The following is an 18,858-nucleotide window of genomic DNA, read 5'->3' on the forward strand; positions in this document are numbered from 1 at the left end:
CTGAATCTATCACAGACATTTAATTTGCTTTTGTTTTTCAGCAGTTGGTTGGGAGTTGCCCACCCGAGCTACGTGCCGTGGGGTGTTAGAATGGTTCTACGTAAAATCTGTTCAGTCTTTATATCCGAGCAGCCTGCTGTGTTTTTCCCAGCAGCCTGCCCCGCAGTCTTTTCCAATTATAAACAGACAGGGCATATTGTAAATGTACAGATTACAAACGCACAAGGCCCGTTCTGTCTGTGTAACCAAGCAGTACGTATTTAGACACGCCAGAAATACGTCTCTGGGAAAGTCCATCCGTGCCACTGCACAAGTCTCTATAGTCCAGCTTTTCCACCCCATTTTCTGTGCAAACAATATACACTATATGTCCAAATGTTTGTGGACACCCCTTCTAATGAATGCATTCAGCTACTTTTTGTTACACCCATTGTTAACCTGACACAGACGTGCAAATACACACACACACACAGCGTGTCTAGTCCCTCTCAAGACGTATTGCTAATACAATAGCAGATAAACATGAACCTCTTGGCTTGTTTGTTGATGCCTAATGCCAGGCATGGACTAGGGGTATAAACCCCCCCAGTACTGAGCTGTGTAACAGTGGAAGTACTGTTGGAAGAACAGGTAGGCTGGTGATCATCATCCTGACGTCACTAACGCTCCTGTCGCGAAATGCCATCAAATCCTCACAGCAGTGCTCCTCCAAAATCTTGTAGGAAGCCTTCTCTAGAGATAGTTACTACAACAAAAGCAGAATAAAATCTTTTTAACAGCCTTGATTTTTCAAACAATAAATGAGCAGGTGTCCCAACACTTTTGTCCATATAGTGTATATAGTGTTGCTTTCTGTTTTGACAATTCTGAAGAGAGCTCTCGTGCTTGGTGTATCTGTATAATTGTAATTTAACAGTATGATCCTGTCAGACGTGTCCAGTGTGATCCAGTTAAGGCATAGGGGCGGCTGCCGTTGATTTTGACCTCCTCTGGGGCCTATTTTTCCCGTTATGTGTTTTGTGCTCCTGGAGTAGTTGGTCATTTTTTTTAAACACAGCACACCTCACTGGTAGATCTGTACTGAGGCCATCATCTCTTCAATGCACACCGACTGTGCAGTGGTTGCGGATGTGCACCACCTCGGTTTGCCTCAGTAAAACGCAGCCCGATCTGGCGAGTAGACCCACAGACTTCAGGACTTTGATGACTCTCAGTAGTAGCTTGAGTTACACATGATGTCCTAAAAGCCCTCGGGGCAGATGCTGAATGTTCTTTGTCTTCTCAGTCTCACATCTGCACCAATAAGTAGAAACTATCTGTAAATAATTCAGAGTTTTACTTGAATTGCTGGTGTGGAGTTCAGAGTGGTTGATCTCCGTGGTGGTCTCATGGAATTCTTTGATAGTGCGTTGGGAATACTTGTTTTATCTAGAAGAACACAGCCTGAAAAATATGTTCAAGCTGTAATGAGCGAGCTCTTCATTTGTCGTGTGTGTGTGTAGGGGGGGGCGTTACCAGACTGAGCTCTTGCTTAAAATAAAGGTTCCAAGAATGGTTCTTGGGAGTGATCCTGTAGAACAGGGCTGCACAGCTCTAGTACTGGAGGGCTGATCTCCAGCACAATTTGGTAGTTGCCCTGCTCAAGTGTGCTTGAATAGGCCAACTACCAAACTTTGCTGGAGACCAGCCCTCCAGGACTGGATCCTTGAGGTTCTTCAATTGTGCCTCTTAAGGTTCTTGAGGAACTATCATGAAAATGTGTTTAGAAGAAAAGGCTTCCTTAAGGGTCCTTAAAGCAGCTTAATAGGTTACTCCACCTCCATTTTCAAGCAGAAAAACCTCAAGGAAGAACCAAGTGTGAAGGACGTTCAGAGAACTCCCACTCTGAGCTGAGCAGTTAATCGTTTTTGTATTGAGGGAGTGTTTGAAGGCGTGCAATATTCAGATGGTGTGATTAATAGTGTGTTAAGTTCTAGAAAGGGAATTTAACCCAATAACAGCAAAAGCGTGAAGTGCAGATGAATCATGCTGCACAACATCATGGATACACTAAATGGACAAAAGTATTCGGACACACTTTTTAATCATTGAATTCAACCGTTTCATTCAGTCCCATTGCCACAGGTGTATAAAATCAAGCCCCTAGACATGCAGTCTGCCTTTCCACACATTAGTGAAAAAGCTCACTGAATTCCAGCGTGGTTCTGTATGTAATAGGAGACACCCCTGCAACAACAACAGCAAGTCAGCTGGTAAAATTTCCTCCCTCCTAGATCTTCCTCCATCAGCTGTGAGTGTTATTATTATTGAACAGTGGAAGCTTTTAGGAGGAACAGCTCACAGAGAGCAGCTCAGTGTCCACAGAGTGTCTGTCAGACCACGTAAAGTTACAGAGCGGGGTGTGCTGAGCTCAGAGCAGAGTGCAGAAAAGCCTCCAACTGACTCAATAACTGCAGCAGAGCTCCAGACCTGCTGCTGCTGTTTGAGCTTAGAGCAAAGGGAGACCAGCTCCATATTAACGCCTGTGGATTTAGAATGGGATGTAATAAAAGCTCCTGTAGGTGTATTGTTTAGGTGTCCCAGTACTTTTGGCCATATATTGTATATAGGAACAAGAGAAGTTTGTAATTATGCTTTTTCATAAGAAATAAAGGTGCTATAAGGGGTTCTTTAAGCGATGCCATAGAAGAGCTTATTTTGGTTCCATGAAGAACCTTTTTTGTAAAAGGAAAGTACGTATGAAGAACCTTCACATCCACTTTTTTAAGGGTTTAATAAAAGATTTTGCAAACTTCTTTATGGAACCAAAAATGGTTCTTCTGTAGCACCCCTGAGGAACCTTCTTCAGCACCCTTATTTATAAGAGTGTGTACTCTATGTTCAACCCAAGAACCATTTTAGAAACCTTTATTTTTTCTGTAGTGTAGTGAACGATGACATACAAGCCATTTCACCCAGCTTTGGTTTCTCAGACTTGAGGCACTTGGTTCTGATTTATTAAGGCCTGCAGTATTTGATTTGTCACTGTGAGCATTAACTTTTGTCATTTTTGATGATACCTTCTCATGGTAAGCATCACAACACTGTCCCCGCTTTTCCAGTCATGTATTGTGTAATTATGGGACACATGGTTGTTCCAGCTTGAAGACTGGACCTGCTTGTGCTTCAGAAAGCCTGGCAGTGATCTACTTCCACGCTTTAGCTCTGTAATATACTGCGTTCGTTTTTGAATGGCCTGCGCTTCTTAAACTTGACTGCTGCTCCTGCAGTTGTGATGCCACTTTTACCATCAGTAGACATGAACCCCATCGGCTTAGATCAATACACTGACCGACGTACTGCCCGGTCAGTCTTTAAAGATTGGTACCCTCCCCTTTTAGAGAATGTTTATTGCTCAGTTTGGACTTAGAGAGAAGACAGAAAGTAAGAAAGCCATAACTTTTATTACACTTCTTTAAGACTGTATTTCTGGATGTAGGTCAAGATGAATGATATTTACTCTATTTTGGATGTGGGAAAGAGTGTTATAGTGTGCAGAATTTCATAAGTAAATTGTTTGTATATTTGTTAAACATGGTGGAAATCTCTATTTTGGCTCTAGTTTGGCAGATATTGGAATGTTTTTTAATGCATGTTTTTGCTTCTGATGGCAAACTTTTGTCTTGCAGTCGTATCAGTCGTATCAATAAGGAAGGAAAGGAAAACAAATGAGAAGTGAATTTCGCTGCTGTTCCATGAAAACCTCACATCTGCAAAACAGAATTTTTCAAAAGAGAGGGAAAAAAAAGCCCCACCTGCGCTTTCCACTGCCTTGGCCCAATTACGATGAAACTTCAAGGTGGTAGGAGTTGATTTTGCGCTCCTGGGCCGAGAAGAAAAGCCGTCAGGAAAGATAACTGAGATTTTCCTGCGACAGCAGCGTTCACTGTTCACTGAATTCACAACTAATTGTAAATTCAGCTATAGCTTTTTTTGTGACGTTGACGAAACTGCTGTTCCCGCTACACCAGTTGTCTCCAAATCTGTTAGTGAAGAGTTTAGCTCCAGCCCTAATCCAAACTGACTTTGCATGGTGCAGTTCAATCGAGTTTTTGCTTGAAACATAAATATTAAACATAAACCAAATTTCATTTACATTCAGCTCACTAAAATGTAATGACCATCTAAACTAATAAAAATGCTCAAGACCTATTATGTAATTATGTCAGATATAGATAGATCATATAGATAGATCACCATAGATCATTTCAACTGACTGATTTCAGTCAACACAAATTGGAACAATATTGCCTGTTTGCTGGCTGCCAGTTAGTGTAATTATATGGAAATATTTTTGTTAAACCTACAAAACTGAAATATTAGAGGAGAAGACCCTAATAAGTTTTGGGATTTTTAGGATTAAATGTTTTTTCTCAGGTTTATTTATTAGGTTTTATTGTATAACGATGCACAATTAAATAATTAAAATATATATATTTTTATTTTGACACACCTGATCAAACTCAAGCACCTAGCCAGAGGACTAGTAAATGCTAACCTTCTTTGTACTTTGGTAGTGACCCATTTAAAAGGGGGGAACCAAAAAGGGCAGTAATTACATTTAGGTCAAGAGGGGACCTAATGCTATCTGAGATGGCAATAAAGAGACTTAGAGATAATATTAAAAATTATGTTTAAATACAATATTATTTACCAAAGCAGGTACATTTTATTTGATTTATAATAAAATCATAACTCAAATAAATTATAAAAAAAGAAATTAAATTATAAAAACAGAAGGATGAGACTTAAGGAACTTTACCAATGTCTGATATTCAGAAATATATACATATATATAAACAATAATAAATAAATAACTGCTCATTATAGAAAAACCCAACATAAATAGTTTGTATAGCATAAATGAATAAATATAGCTCTGGTATGATTAATTTTACAGTTATCTTTTCGAGTATCTTTTCAGACCGGTACTGGTCATGTGATTTCTGGCTTTAGCCGCCATTCGGGAAATAAATTAATATATAATAATATAATAAATAATTACCTAAATCATGTAATTTGGGTAGTTAATTCACTCACTAATATTTCTATTTTAAGAATATTATATTGGCTCAAAACTGTAACCAACTTTTTTTTTTTAACTGCACCAGTAATTAAATGAAATAATTTCCCAATACATTGCATGTGGGTTTGTGTAGCTTTCCAAGCAATTAATGACAAAGTTTAAAGAAAAATTTCACAGCAAAATAAATAGATTTAACTTCAGTTCAATCCACAAACCCCTGTTCCACTCTTCCAGTACGTGTTTCATGCAACATCTCCAACTAGTTATGCTGAAGTCTCACCATGTAAAGTCAGTCTAAGAGTGTTTTCATTTCAGTGTTTTTTTGTTTGTTTATTTTTGTTTGTTTGTTCGTTTTTTAGCCTCAGACCCAAGAACTCTTGCTTTAAGAGTTTGGTACAAGTTTGAGAGCAGTTTTTTAAACCTGGGAGCGGTCCAAAAACCTCCTGTCCTCCAGTGCTCTGGGGTTCGCCTCCCTAAACGTTCTCCTGTAATAAGTGTGAAAACGCTCCAGGGTACTGATGTTAATGTGGGGAGGGCTGGAGTGAAACTCTTCCAGTAGGTCGCTCTCCATGAGTGTGGTTGGAGATACTGAAGCCAAACCAATCAAATCAATGCTGTACCTCCTTGATTCTATGAAGACTGTTCAGGTACTCATTGTTGAACTTTGACTACCACGTTAAAAGGAAATAGGCCTTAATGTTAAAAGCTCAAAAATTGGCAAGGTGTCTATCAGTTGATAACCCTTTCATTTGAATCAGCACTTTAGTGTTACCTTGTCCAAGCTTAAGTGATTTGATCTGTTTATTGTTTCTTTATTTAACTTTTTTTCTTTTTCTTTTCTTTTTTGGGGAAAATCACATTTATTTGTTAATTTCCATTTATTGGGATGTATTATACATCTTAAAAAGACAAAAAAACGGTTAAAGCTCCTGTTTTTGTAAATGTTTTATTTCCCTGAACCAAAATTGTACAAAAATTGTACTTGTGCAAGTTTTAATTGTGCAAAGAAAACAAATTGTAAGCTATGACCAGCATGTGCTTAATGTTGTTGTTATTTTAACCTTTATGCAAGTGGGGGCACACATAAAAAAAAAAAGCCATTTATTAAATAATTGATATAAACACAGAGGGGGGAAACAGGCAGTCCTGCAGGTTTGGGACCATTTTTATGGGTTGTAAGGTTGTGTGTTTCCACTTCAAATACCAGCAAAGATCGACGTTATCAATTTTGCCATTAGCTGTGAGATCCAAGTTACTGCTGAAAGAGGTTTTTCGCTGATTGAGAGCTACTGAGTTTCCAATCGCTCACAGATATTTTACAATCCTGTCGCAGAACCGAACCTGAGGTAGCCGAGGGAAAGTGCAGGTGGCTCAAAACTGTTAAGACGATCCTTCTTGCCTCGTTTTATCGTGTCTTTTTAAAAAAGTTACTGAAACATCCAGTACTTTCTGCTGTTGTCAGGTGTCTCTTCACTTGATTCTTCTCTCTGATATGTTATGTGGGAACTACTATTGTATGGTTCAGTATTCAGTAATGTGCTGGGAAGTCTTGCGCTACACGTATATTTGTGTAAAAGGGGGGAAAAAAGACATTTCTGTAGTGCTAGTCCTGACTGAGTAGGGGACTTGGATTTCAGATCTGTAGCCTGGTCTCCCTTTCCCAGATGAGGGTCACTCTCTCCCTCTCTGGGAGTTTATTTACAAAAAGGGACTGAGGGGCTTTTATTTTTCTGAACTGTCCAAATATTATATTTACTGGAAAGAGAGTCAAAATTATTTTTAATCTGCACATTCTACTTTGTTTGTGTGTATGTTAGATATTAATCTTGTTTTCTAAAGAAATATGGAACTAATATAAAAAAAAAAGTGAATAAAAAAGCTATTTTGTTCTTTATTTCGATGTTCTTGTCCTTTATCTCTGTTATGTATGTGAAGGTGTACCACAGGGTCTTTGGACCGCTGCTCTTTCCCTGGAAATATCATACAAAGTAATTGAACTATATTTATTATTATGCAGATGAAGCCCAGATTCACTCAGACTCTCACTATTAAACTCTGGATGAAACAACATAACTCCACTACATGTCCAAATGTTTGTGGACACTCATTCAAATCAATGCATTCAGCTACTTTAAGTTGCACCCATTGCTGACACAGGTGTGACTTGTCTAGTTCCTGTAGTAAAGCCCTGCCAATAGAATAGGACTCTCTGGAGCAAATGAACATAAACCTATTATATTGGCACCATGCCTCTTAATGCCGGGTGTGGCCTAGACAGATATTAAGCCCCCCAGCATTGAGCTGAGTTGTCTGGAATGATGGTGGTGAGCCATCCAGTACTTTTGGGATGAGTTGGGGAGTTGGGAATGATGAGGTGGGATGGTGATCCTCCAACACCCTGATCTCACTAATCCTGTTGTTCTCCGAAATCTAGTAGAAAGCCTTCTCTCCTGGACAGTACAGACAGTTACTCCAACAAAAGCAGAATATATATTTTTTTTTATAAATACCCTTGATGTTGGAAAATACAATGATTGAGCAAATGTCCCAATACTTTTGCCCATATAGTGTACTTTAGATATTGATCTCAAAATCTTTTAATATCAGTCAAGCCCAAGCAAGAATCTCATTGACGATCCAACTGCCAAGTGAAATTGAGGAAAGTGAATTTGGCAGGTCATCTGCTTTACCCGTGAAGGAAACGGGCAGTAAATTCCACCTTGTCACAGATTCCTCCTCTCCTAATTTCATTACTCTGTCCCCATCTGTCCAGCCAATTTACCTGGCTGCCTAGGACAGGGTTAGTGTTATTTATAGGCAGTGGTATAGTCCTAATTCCGAGCAGGCTAGAATAAAATCCACCATTGCTTTTCCCTGGAGAACGCAAGATGAGTAAACTGCACAGGTGACTGAAAATTACAGACGGATATTAAAGAGTTAAGGTCTCGTCACTCAACCTTTTCTTCTGTGGTTTCTTGAATCGGATTCTTCTCTGCTCAAGTCCTTTAAACAGCCGTCCCCACAGTTTCCCCACGGTCCAAATGCTTCTGCTCCACATTCAGTCGGCCTGCAGTCGAAATGGCATGAATAAACCATACGTATGCTAATGTAGCTAATAAGCAATGAAAGCCAGTTAGCTTTTTCATGCTAACTGATCCGCACTGACTTTCATTCACTGTCCCATTGCTGTCATTTAGAGTTATTACCCGAGTATTCCTTTAAAGCCCCAAAATAGCATGCAGTCCTGAATACAGTGCAAACGAACGCCTTCTAATGATGCTATGCCGAGCTTGCTGTGAGCTTGTCATTATTCAGAGTCTTCTAACGGAGACCAAAACATCTAAAAATAGCTTTAAAAAGTGTCAAGATTTCAGCTTCCCCAGCCCGACTCCCCCCAGCCTGCTTGTGTGTGTCCTATAAATGGAATAAGGCAAGAGACTTTATATTTAAAAAAAAATAATAAAAATAAATACACATCCCTAAAGGGGTCTCCATCTTTGGTGTCATCCCTCCTCAGGGGCCGGTGGCCCTCCGGGCAGAAGCGGAGGAGGGGGCTATTAATTAAAGGCAGTGAGCGAGGCGCCGACACAGCAGGACCCAACCACAATGCTCTGATTAACAAAACCCCAGAACACTTCTGCAAACTTTGCTTTGATTTCACTTGGCTGGGAGTTGGAATGGGTGGGTGTAAGTGTGTGTGTGTGTGTGTGTGTGTGTGTGTGTGTGTGTGTGTGTGTGTGTGTGTGTGTGTGTGTGTGTGGAAGCAGAATGATGAAAGACTGCGTCTGTCTTGTTTGCAGGGAACGTTGCAGTTGAAAGAAAGAGAGAGAGATAGAGGGAGATGTTTATGCAGTAAAAGAAGATGCAGCAGGAGGCTGGATTCCATATGCCAGACCTACCCCTCTCCATTACAGGATAAAGCAGCAATAAGAATGGAGGACAACGTCTGCTCATAACCTGGTAGTTCAGATGCAGAAGACTGAATCACAGGCTTGTAATGTTACAGATTACACTGTTTGAGATGTTAAATTTCATGTTTTTCTATCAGATACAGCTATAGCATATAGTCGTTGACCGCAGGCGGTAACTTCTAGGGCTGTTTTAAAATGTTTTCAGGCCCGAAGCAACGTTTTACTTGGGGCCACCCACCCAGAGTAAGTATATTCTTTTAATTGCAAAGAAAACCCTTCTTCTTTCTGTTTCTTCCAGTCCTTTTATGGCTGTGTGCTGCTGCCTGCCTGCCTTCTGGACAAGTTTCTCCCACTGTATGAATTTGCCATGACTTTCATTATCCCTTTTGCTTTTTTGCCAGGCCACCCAGCGGGCAGTTTTGATAACTGACTGTCTGAGTGAGTTAGTGAATGACTGACTGACTGACTGATTAATCTTGTTAAAAATGTGCATGTATATTGTCACCGTGGTGTTATCACGCCAGCATTGCTGCCGTGGCGTTAGACACAAGCAATGTTAATGAAGTCCAGGGTCCTTCACACCCAAAAACTGGTAAATGTATGGTCTACATCGGAGGTAAGGGTATTTGTCACTCCACTATGTACAGCAAAATGTGTCCTCTGCACTTTTCCCATCTGTGGTAGTGAACACACACACACACACTAGTGAACTAGGGGCGGTGAGCACACACACACCCAGAGCGGTGGGCAGCCAACTCCAGCGCCCAGGGAGCAGAGAGGGTGAAGGGCCTTGCTTAAGGGCCCAACAGTGGCAGCTTGCTGAGCCTGGGTATCAAACCCACAACCCTGCCATCAGTGGCTCTAACCGCTGAGCCACCCCTGCCTCTTTAGACTCTGAGGGCTAGGCTTGAGTCCTTAACCAGGCAGGGTCACATGAAATGGTACGTAATGAAACGTAATGCATGTCATTTCATGCCACAGAACCTTTTTCAACTAAAAGCAGCTCCTGATCTGTAGTCAAAAAGCCTTCCTACATTACATGACTAACCATACAGAACTCTACAGGCAGTATCATCTGTATTATACACTCTATTAGCTAACTAGGTGCAGATGCCTTGGGGAATTCTGAGTGCAAGTGGGGGGGCAAACAACAAGTTGTCAAACTGTCAAATTTTGTAAACCCTTTTTACATGGAGCAGCTCGAACTAGGGCTGGATTTAGCATCTCAGTGTATCTGGCAGTGCAACCTCAGCTCCCTCAGATTTAACAGAAAAGATAACAACAGTAATCTGAGCTGCATGAAAGCGGAGGGACAAAGGACACATTTATTTAGTTAGAACATCGAGATGCAGCTGAAAGGGTCATATACATGCTTACAGCTTTGTGGAGATTGAACTAGAAGGATGATGCGGCAAAAAAACGAATGAACTTGGGTTCTGGGGTTTTGGGGCACCCCGGGCCAATTAAACCTCTGCCCATCCAACTAACTGTGACGGTTTGGTTTTGTTCTCCTTGTGTCCATGTGGGTTTCCTCAGAGGACTGCAGTTTCCTTTACCTACCTGAAAACACATGGTAGGTGACTTGGCCATGCTCAGGTTGGAGTGATTGGGTGTGTGTGGTACTTTGTCCAGTAGCTATTCCTGTCAAATGTGGCCTGTGATTTCGGGTAGACTCCGGACCCCTACCAGGAAGCCTTTCCTTGTTTTTCTTATCTACAAACATTACACACTTTGGATTTGGATAAATCTAGTGATATGTCCAACAGGTACCATTTTATGGTGAGTGATTACACTTCTGCTCCTCCAAACTAGCTAGTTCACCTCAAAGTGGTTGAGAATTCTGTTCTGCTGCGTTGGTAACTCCACCAGGGGAAGATCTTGTTACCAACAAGATCTTCCCCTCTATAGACCATTATCATACTTCCGTGTTTATTAATGCTGAAGCATAAATAGTAACGTTAAACGACTTCCGGGAGAGTTGTGATCGATGGCCGAGGCTACTGCCTGTTCCACCCCATCCAGTTTTTTAACATGTTTAACTCCAGCAGAAAAACTCTGCTCATTATGTGTCTGTGTTAACTGTTTAAACTGAACCGGAGTGACCGAAGGGCTGAACGTTGGAGCAGATATGCTCATGTTTATGATTATAAATTATTAGCTTAACTGGAAGATCAACGTAAATTCATTCAGCATTCATTCACACTGTTTCAGCAAGGTTTACTGACTAGAGTTTACATGGACTGAGTGAGGGTGCTGGGTTTTTTTTATTCTCCTCCAAAATGTAGCTCAGTAAGTGCTGGTCTGAAACCTGTCTATTCAGAGATGTGGTGTGATGTGTAAAGAAACATCTGCTCCTTCTCTGTTTTGCGAAAGGCCACAGGCAGATTCCTAGTGGCTCCAAATCTATAATAATACCCCATTCACCACTGAGCTTTGTTCAGCGATAAAGGCCTTGCCGCGGCAGACGTTCAGGGTCACACAAATTGTTTGAACTTTTATACAATGAGCTTCGGTCAAGGCAAGCTAGCCTTTCGTTCGTGTTGGAGGGACTTCCAGACATGCTTACTGCCCTCCTGTTGGCTGTGCTGAAGCCCAGTGAAGATTTTTGAGGGAGATTGAAAAACAGTGAGCGCTCTGTTAAACGGTGCAGGTGGAGGTTCGATAATGCTACCATTAAGAGACAGATGTGGCGACGCAGTGACTGTGATAAAGGCCTATTACTGACATGACATGGCCTCTGATCGGTTGCTTTCTGATTGCCTGTGTCTCACTATGCCATGCCACCACACACTCATCCTCGACCCCCTAAGGTACTGAGAGGGTGGAGACTTGCTAATATCAAGGGTGGATGCATTCTTTAAAGCAGAGAGCAGTTTAAACATGTAAAGTTCTGCATTTGTGTTGGTTGAATCCTGCCATGCAAAAATGTGACCAGATATTTTCAACAATTGTTGTTGGCAGTTGGTCGTCAATGGAAGTTTGAAGCCGAACAATAGTCAATGCAGTTAGGGCTGCTGATTCTGATGCAGGTGGCACATCAGAAATGTGGGTGTTAGAGGTCAGTGATCTGCAATTTAGCTGAATGGACTCCAGACAGTGTGATACAGTTTGGGTTTAATTGCCGTTAACCCTCTGGCCTGCTGATGATGATCCTACGCACGCCTCATTAACTCCCTATTAGCTCTCTGTCTACAGCATCACCTGTGAGAGCTTCAGCTGTTCTTTCCTAAGGCGTCTGTATGACAGTTCAACATATGTTACTTCTGCTGGAGCCGGAGCTTTGAACATCTTTACATCTCAGCGTACTTTATGAATATAAGGATCTGTCAAGTGAACATACAACATATATCCATGATCCTAAAGCTTAGTGACTTGATGATTGTTTAAAAAAAAATCCTAAGCAACATTTCAGACTGCATAGCCATTGTCAGCAGTCTTTTCCGCAGTCTTCAGCAGTCTTTTCCATGTTTGTGAGCTTTTATTTTCTGGTAGAAGATATCAAAGTACAGAGATAAAGACATGTTCAGCAGGAGGTGATTGCAGTTATTGTGACCTTCAGCTGTCCAGAGTCGGCAAACCTGTGCTGAGCCACTGCAGCCTCAGCTTTCTGTTCTTGGCTGACACAAGTCGAGTCTGACTTGGTCTTCTGCTGTTGTAGCTTCATCCTCCTCAAGGCTGGCCATATCGGTTGTGCTATCTAAGATGCTTTTCTGCTCACCACAATTGTACAGAGTGGCTATCTGTGCTACTGTAGCCTTTCTGCCAGCTCCAACCAGTCTGACCATTCTCTGCTGACCTCCTGCATCAACGAGGTGTTTACATCTGAGAAGGTCTTCTGTATTGCACCATTCAGAGGAAACTCTAGAGACTGCTGTGCTGAAACCCCCAAAAGATCAGCAGTTCTAGAAATTCTCAAACCAACCTATGTGACCCCAACAATCACGTCATGCTTAAAATCACTGAGATCATATTTTCCCTGATTCTGATGGTCAATGTAAACAATAGCTGAAGCTGCTGGCCTGTATCTCCATGACTTTAAGCACTGGTTTGCACTGGAGCAACACAATTGTCTGATTAGATAGTTGCATGAATAAATAGATCTACAAGTTAATTATCAGTGAATGTACATACACACGCTCTACAGGAGAGGCAGGTGGGAAAGATGCTTATTCAGAAGGATTATGGAATGGTACGTGCTGTGGATGCAGTGGTTATATGCAGCGTGTTAATTAAGAGCATGTGCAACAGTCAGATTAGGTGTAATGGATTAGATTGAGTGCATGATACTGATGCTAGAAATTGGGGTCAAGGCAGCAGCGCTTTTTCTTTTTTTGGTAGACGGTGAGATCTTAAGTCCGTGAGGAAATCCTGTTAATCAGCGAATCGGTGTTAAAACCTCATCTAATGAGTGCGGGTTGTCCCTCCTTTTATAATTAGACCCATCGCTGTGAAGGTAGAGTTAATTAATGTCAATCTCCTTTACCTTGGTGTCCAGTCTGTAAGAGGTGAGGGCTGCTGGTCTGTGGAGATAGCGTCTCTGACCTTTCCCAGAGAGCAAGGGGAGGAATATGGCCCTGAGGAGAGACGCTGAGCTGAGGCTTTTCTGTTGCCCGTTGTATCTCATGTTGAAATATTCATAATTGAACCTATTTCTCAAAATAGAGTGGCGCCCGCATCTGGCTCTGCATAGGAGGTTGGGTAGCCAACATGAACCAGCATCCTGCTGCTTGCCCCCTTCTGTCGTTCCCTCCTTCTTTCTTCCCTCTCTTCCCCTGTCCTTTCGACCTTCTTCTCTTTCTTCCTTCTTTTTTTTTTCCTTCTTCTTTCTTCTCTCCACTGGTGGTGTGCATTCATAGCGCGCGGTAGCTCCACCGCTGCTTTGTCCTTTAGCGTACACTGAATCCCAATGACCTATTTATCAATGTCGTGCCCTAATGAGCCGGCATGGGTAGGCGACCCGTAGTGCTGTGACAGTCATTAGGAGTTATGGCTGCAGCAATGCTTCATAAGCAGGGAGACTGTGGCTGATCTCTCTCTCTCTTTCTCTCTCTCTCTGCTGATCTCTCCCTGCTCTGTTTTACTACAACAAAGGAGGACATTTCAGCCCTACTTTATCTAACGTTTCACTGACGAGACCTACCTTTTCACTGTTAACTCATTAAATTTCCTCCAGTAGTCGCTGAGCTGTGGGTCCACACTGGACATTTATTTGTAGTCTTGTAGGCGTTGTATCAAAGTGCTTGCATGTGTGTGCAGTCCCTTGATGAGCATCACCAAAGGACAAACACTGAGAGAAACCAAGACTCACCATCTCTATCTATCTAGCTAGCTAGCTATCTGCCCATCCATATTATGTCTGTCCATCCAGTCATTCATCTGTTCTTCTGTCTCTGTCTGTTTTTATCTATCCATCTGACTTTCTGTCTGTCCGTCCATTCGTTTTGTCTATCATCCATCTATCCACCCATTCATTTTTCTGTCTGTCCATTCATCCATTTAGTGTGTCCATCCAATCCTTCTATCAGTAAATCTATCCATCTTTATGCCTGTCCATCCATCTGTCTGTCTGTATATCTTTCTATCCACCAATCCACCCATCTACATGTATGTCCATCCATCCATCCATCCCCCCTTGGTCACAGTGCCTCTTTTCACCTGACAATAATAATAAGCAGAACACCATCCTGGATCACGCTCGGCTGGATGCTCATGCCCTGGAAGAGTAAAATTCAACAAGGTGCAAGTAGAGAGGATTTCCTCAAGCCGAGGTCCGGAACATCATCATGTCTGACTCTAGCACTACGATTCAGTGCCATATTCGGTATACTGAAGAAGCCTAGAAGTCCTATCAACAATTTAGATAGTTGGATCCATCTTTTTTCAGTCAGTCCATGCATCTATGTATCTGTCGGTCTGTCCATCTGTCTATCGAGATGGTGGTCAGTGGTATTGTATAGTTATCCTGTTATCTCAGTGGAGGGTGGCAGTAGTGGGGAGCAGCTCTGGTTACAGTAGAGGTCCTGTTTCTGTATTTGTGTGTGGATTGTGAGCTAAAGGGGAACCTGAACAATGCAGCTGTGAGGAGAGTACCACCCGCAGATGTGTGAACATTTAAAATGTTGACTTTTGTAATAGTGAGGAGTCTCTCTCACCAGCGTGTCTATTAGCCTCCAGGATGGCATCCCTCGCTATGACTCAGACCAGAGGCCTGTTAATTGAATCCGTTTGTGTGTGTGTGTGTGTGTGTGTGTGTGTGTGTGTGTGTGTGTGTGTGTGTGTGTGGAGGTTAAAGTGGTGGGGAGGATGTTGAGCTCATGAACACCTCATACCCCTGCACTTACCTGCTCACGCTGACATCAGGGTGATGTCATGTACTTATGGTTTACTGTCCCCGTTTATCCGATTTAACACCCTTACATCTGATCTTTTACATCTGATCGATTACGGCTGACAGAACAGACCTGATCCTGGATGTTCTGAGAAGCCTGGAATAATACGGGCCTCCCTTTGTTATTTGTCGTAAGGGAACAAAAGCTGGGAAGAGGTTTGGTTAAGTGCATGAACACCTCATCTTTTCCGTGCTGCTCTGCTGACTCAGGACCTTTTCCCCTTTCTAATGCACGATCAATACATGCGATCCATTACATCTACATAACCCGCAATGACAACAGAACAACACAGCCCTGAAATCACGTCACGCTAGAGCACACGACCTGTTAGCTCGCGCAGAGGGGAAGAAAGCTGATAACAATAACATTTGAGAGATTATCGTTATCTTCTCACTGGGAGAGCAAAGCTGCAAAACACAGATAGAAAAAAAAGCGTTTGTGGTACACACTCTCTCTGTGTCTGCTATTTATCAGGGAAATCCTCTCGGCTGGGAGAGTGAGAGTCGGCCAGACTCGAATGTCTCGGCCTGGTCCTGTGCCCAGACCCTGCGGGAATTAATATTTGCCTGCCTAATCCCACTTTAATCCCGGATTTCAAGGGATGCGATTGTTTTTGATCGAGCGGTGCGGGGCAGGAAGGCAGCCACAGGTCGCAGCATGAGGGGTGGCGCTGATTGAAATTTGCATGCCATTGCTCCATATACTGCTCTTAATTGAGTTGACTGCTTTTGTGATATAATTACGAGGCATAATTACCGACGTCTCGGAGGGCTGCTTTCTTGGAGGCAGTTCAAGCTTTGCCTCGGCCCAAATTGCACTAACAGTGAATTCTCCATTAAAGGCCCTTCGCTGAGACTGTACTGTACAAAAAGAAAGATTTGTTATTTTAACGTAAGAAGTACAATGAGCTGACAGGCTTTTCGAAATTGAAGAACATCAACAGAACAGTAATCTATCTATTAATCTGTCTGTCTGTCTGTCTGTCTATCTTCCTGTCTATCTGTCTGTCTGTCTGTCTGTCTATTTAACTGTCTGTCTGTCTGTCTGTCCATCTATATGTCAATATCTATCTGTCTGTCTATCTATCTATCTATGTCTGTCTGTCTGAGTATCTATATGTCTATCTAGCTATCTGTCTGTCTACCTATATCTATCTATCTATCTATCTATCTATCTATCTATCTATCTGCCTGTCTGTCTGTCTATCTGTCTGTCTGTCTGTCTGTCTGTCTGTCCACCTATATGTCAATATCTGTCTATCTGTCTGTCTCTCTATATCTGTCTGCATGTCTGTCTATCTATCTTCCTGTCTAGCTATCTGTCTGTCTGTCTATCTAAATCTATCAATCTATCTATCTGCCTGTCTGTCTGTCTGTCTGTCCATATATATGTCAATATCTGTCTGTCTGTCTGCCTGATTAGATTTGACCGATCATGGACCTGATATATCATGCCACTAGACTGCTCTGACTTGTTAAAACTGAAACCTGTTGAAGTTAAACGGAGCGGTACTTTTTACAGTGCAGTATCTCACTACACTCTTAAAAGTAAAGGTTCTTTGAGCGATACCATAGAAGAACCATTTTTGGTTCCATAAAGAACCATTTTTGTGAAAAACCTTTACATTGACATTCCTTTAAACCTTCTAAAGAATTCTTTACACATACAATATATGGACAAAAGTAATGGGACACCAGCTCATTCATTCATTGTTTCTTTACTGAAATCAAGGGTATTAAAAAGAGTTTATCTTGCATTTGTTGGAGTAAAAGTCTCTATTTTTAGGGAAGGCTTTCTACTACATTTTGGAGCATTGCTGTGAGGATTTGATTGCATTTAACGACAAGAGCGTTAGTAAGGTCAGTGTGTTGAATTAACCAGCTTCAATGCTGGGGGGCTTTATATACCCCTCTAGCCCACGCCTGGCATCAGACATGGTACCAACAGGTTCATGTTCCCTCTACAGGGACCAGACAAGCTGTGTTCGTGTGTGCATTTGCACGCCTCTATCAGCAGTGGGTTCAACTAAAAGTAGCGGAGTGCTTTTATTAGAAGGGATGTCCACCTACATTTGGACATGTTGTGTGTATTTCTTTTATATAAATGATTCTTAAATGGCATCGCTCAAAGATCCCTTTGTAGCACCTTTATAGTGTAGATCTAATCTACATCTGAGAATCAGCACTTCAAAGACTTTAATTTATCTGACCACGGCGCTTGGTCTACTCATCAATGTATGGACTGCTCGCCTTCATCTGGTCAATTGGCAGGCCGCACTTTTGTATGTACTGTACAGTTCCATTAACAAAGGTCAAAAGCATGCAATTACATAAAAGCAGATTATAGATTGATTGATTGACATGAACGCCTTAAATCAGATATTGCCAGGCATGGGACTTTCCCTTTTAGAGAAAATAGCCACTCTAATCCTTTTTATTACATCAACGCCCTTATTACACCTGCCTGTGTGCTTTATCGGGGTCTCTTAGGTGGAAAACATTGCTCACGTGCACCGATGATCACACCACCAACCTTGAAGTGACCCAAATAAGGCTGATGTCACTGGAAGGATGCACAGAATGAAGGACAGACACAAAGAGAGCAGGCAGAACTAGCTCTATTTCAACACAGCCTCCTGTATTCAACACTGACTCCATGCTGTCCTCCTCTGAGGATCAGCATACACTATATGGACAAAAGTTTAGGGACACCTGCTCATTCATTCGTTTCTTCCGAAATCAAGGCTATTAGAAAGAGTTAATCCAGCTTTTGTTGGAGTAACTGTCTCCACTGTCCAGGAAAGAAGGCTTTCTACTAGATTCTGGAGCATTGCTGTGAGAATTTGATTGTATTCAGCAGCAAGAGTGTTAGTGAAGCGAGGATGTTTGATGATCACAGCCCCACCTTATGATGAAAGCGTTGGATAGAGCACCAAACATCTCCACTGCTCCACAGCTCAATGCTGGGGGTCTGTATACCCACCTCTTAGCCCATGCCTGGCACTGGGCATGGTGCCTATAGGTTCAGGTTCATCTGTTCCAGAGAGTCCTATTCTATTAGCAATACACCCTACAAAGACTAGACAAGCTGTGTGTGTGCATTTTAACATCTGTGTCAACACTGAGTGCAGCTTAAAGTAGTTGAATGCATTCATTGGAAGGGGTGTCCACAAACATTTGGACACACAGTGTACATCTGACCAGTTTGGTGCCCTGTGGGACATTGTTTGGCTGTTTGCAAGCTGCTTGGGTCACATATGGAGCATTAATCTTCATGATGATCCAAAATATACCCAGTGGAGAATATATGACGTGTAGGTTTATTTGTCCTCGTTGTGAGGAGCAGCTTGCTCAGAGTGATACGATTTCAAGCTCTCCAGCCCCGTGTGGCAAGATCATGGCACGGTAAATCCAATTCCATCATCTTCCAAATCTTTCTAATCCGTTTTCATTTTAGATTTCATAAATTACACGCTGACCTATCGTTCCACCTC

This window comes from Salminus brasiliensis, chromosome 6 (assembly GCF_030463535.1).
Source record: "Salminus brasiliensis chromosome 6, fSalBra1.hap2, whole genome shotgun sequence".
Taxonomy (NCBI): Eukaryota; Metazoa; Chordata; class Actinopteri; order Characiformes; family Bryconidae; genus Salminus; species Salminus brasiliensis.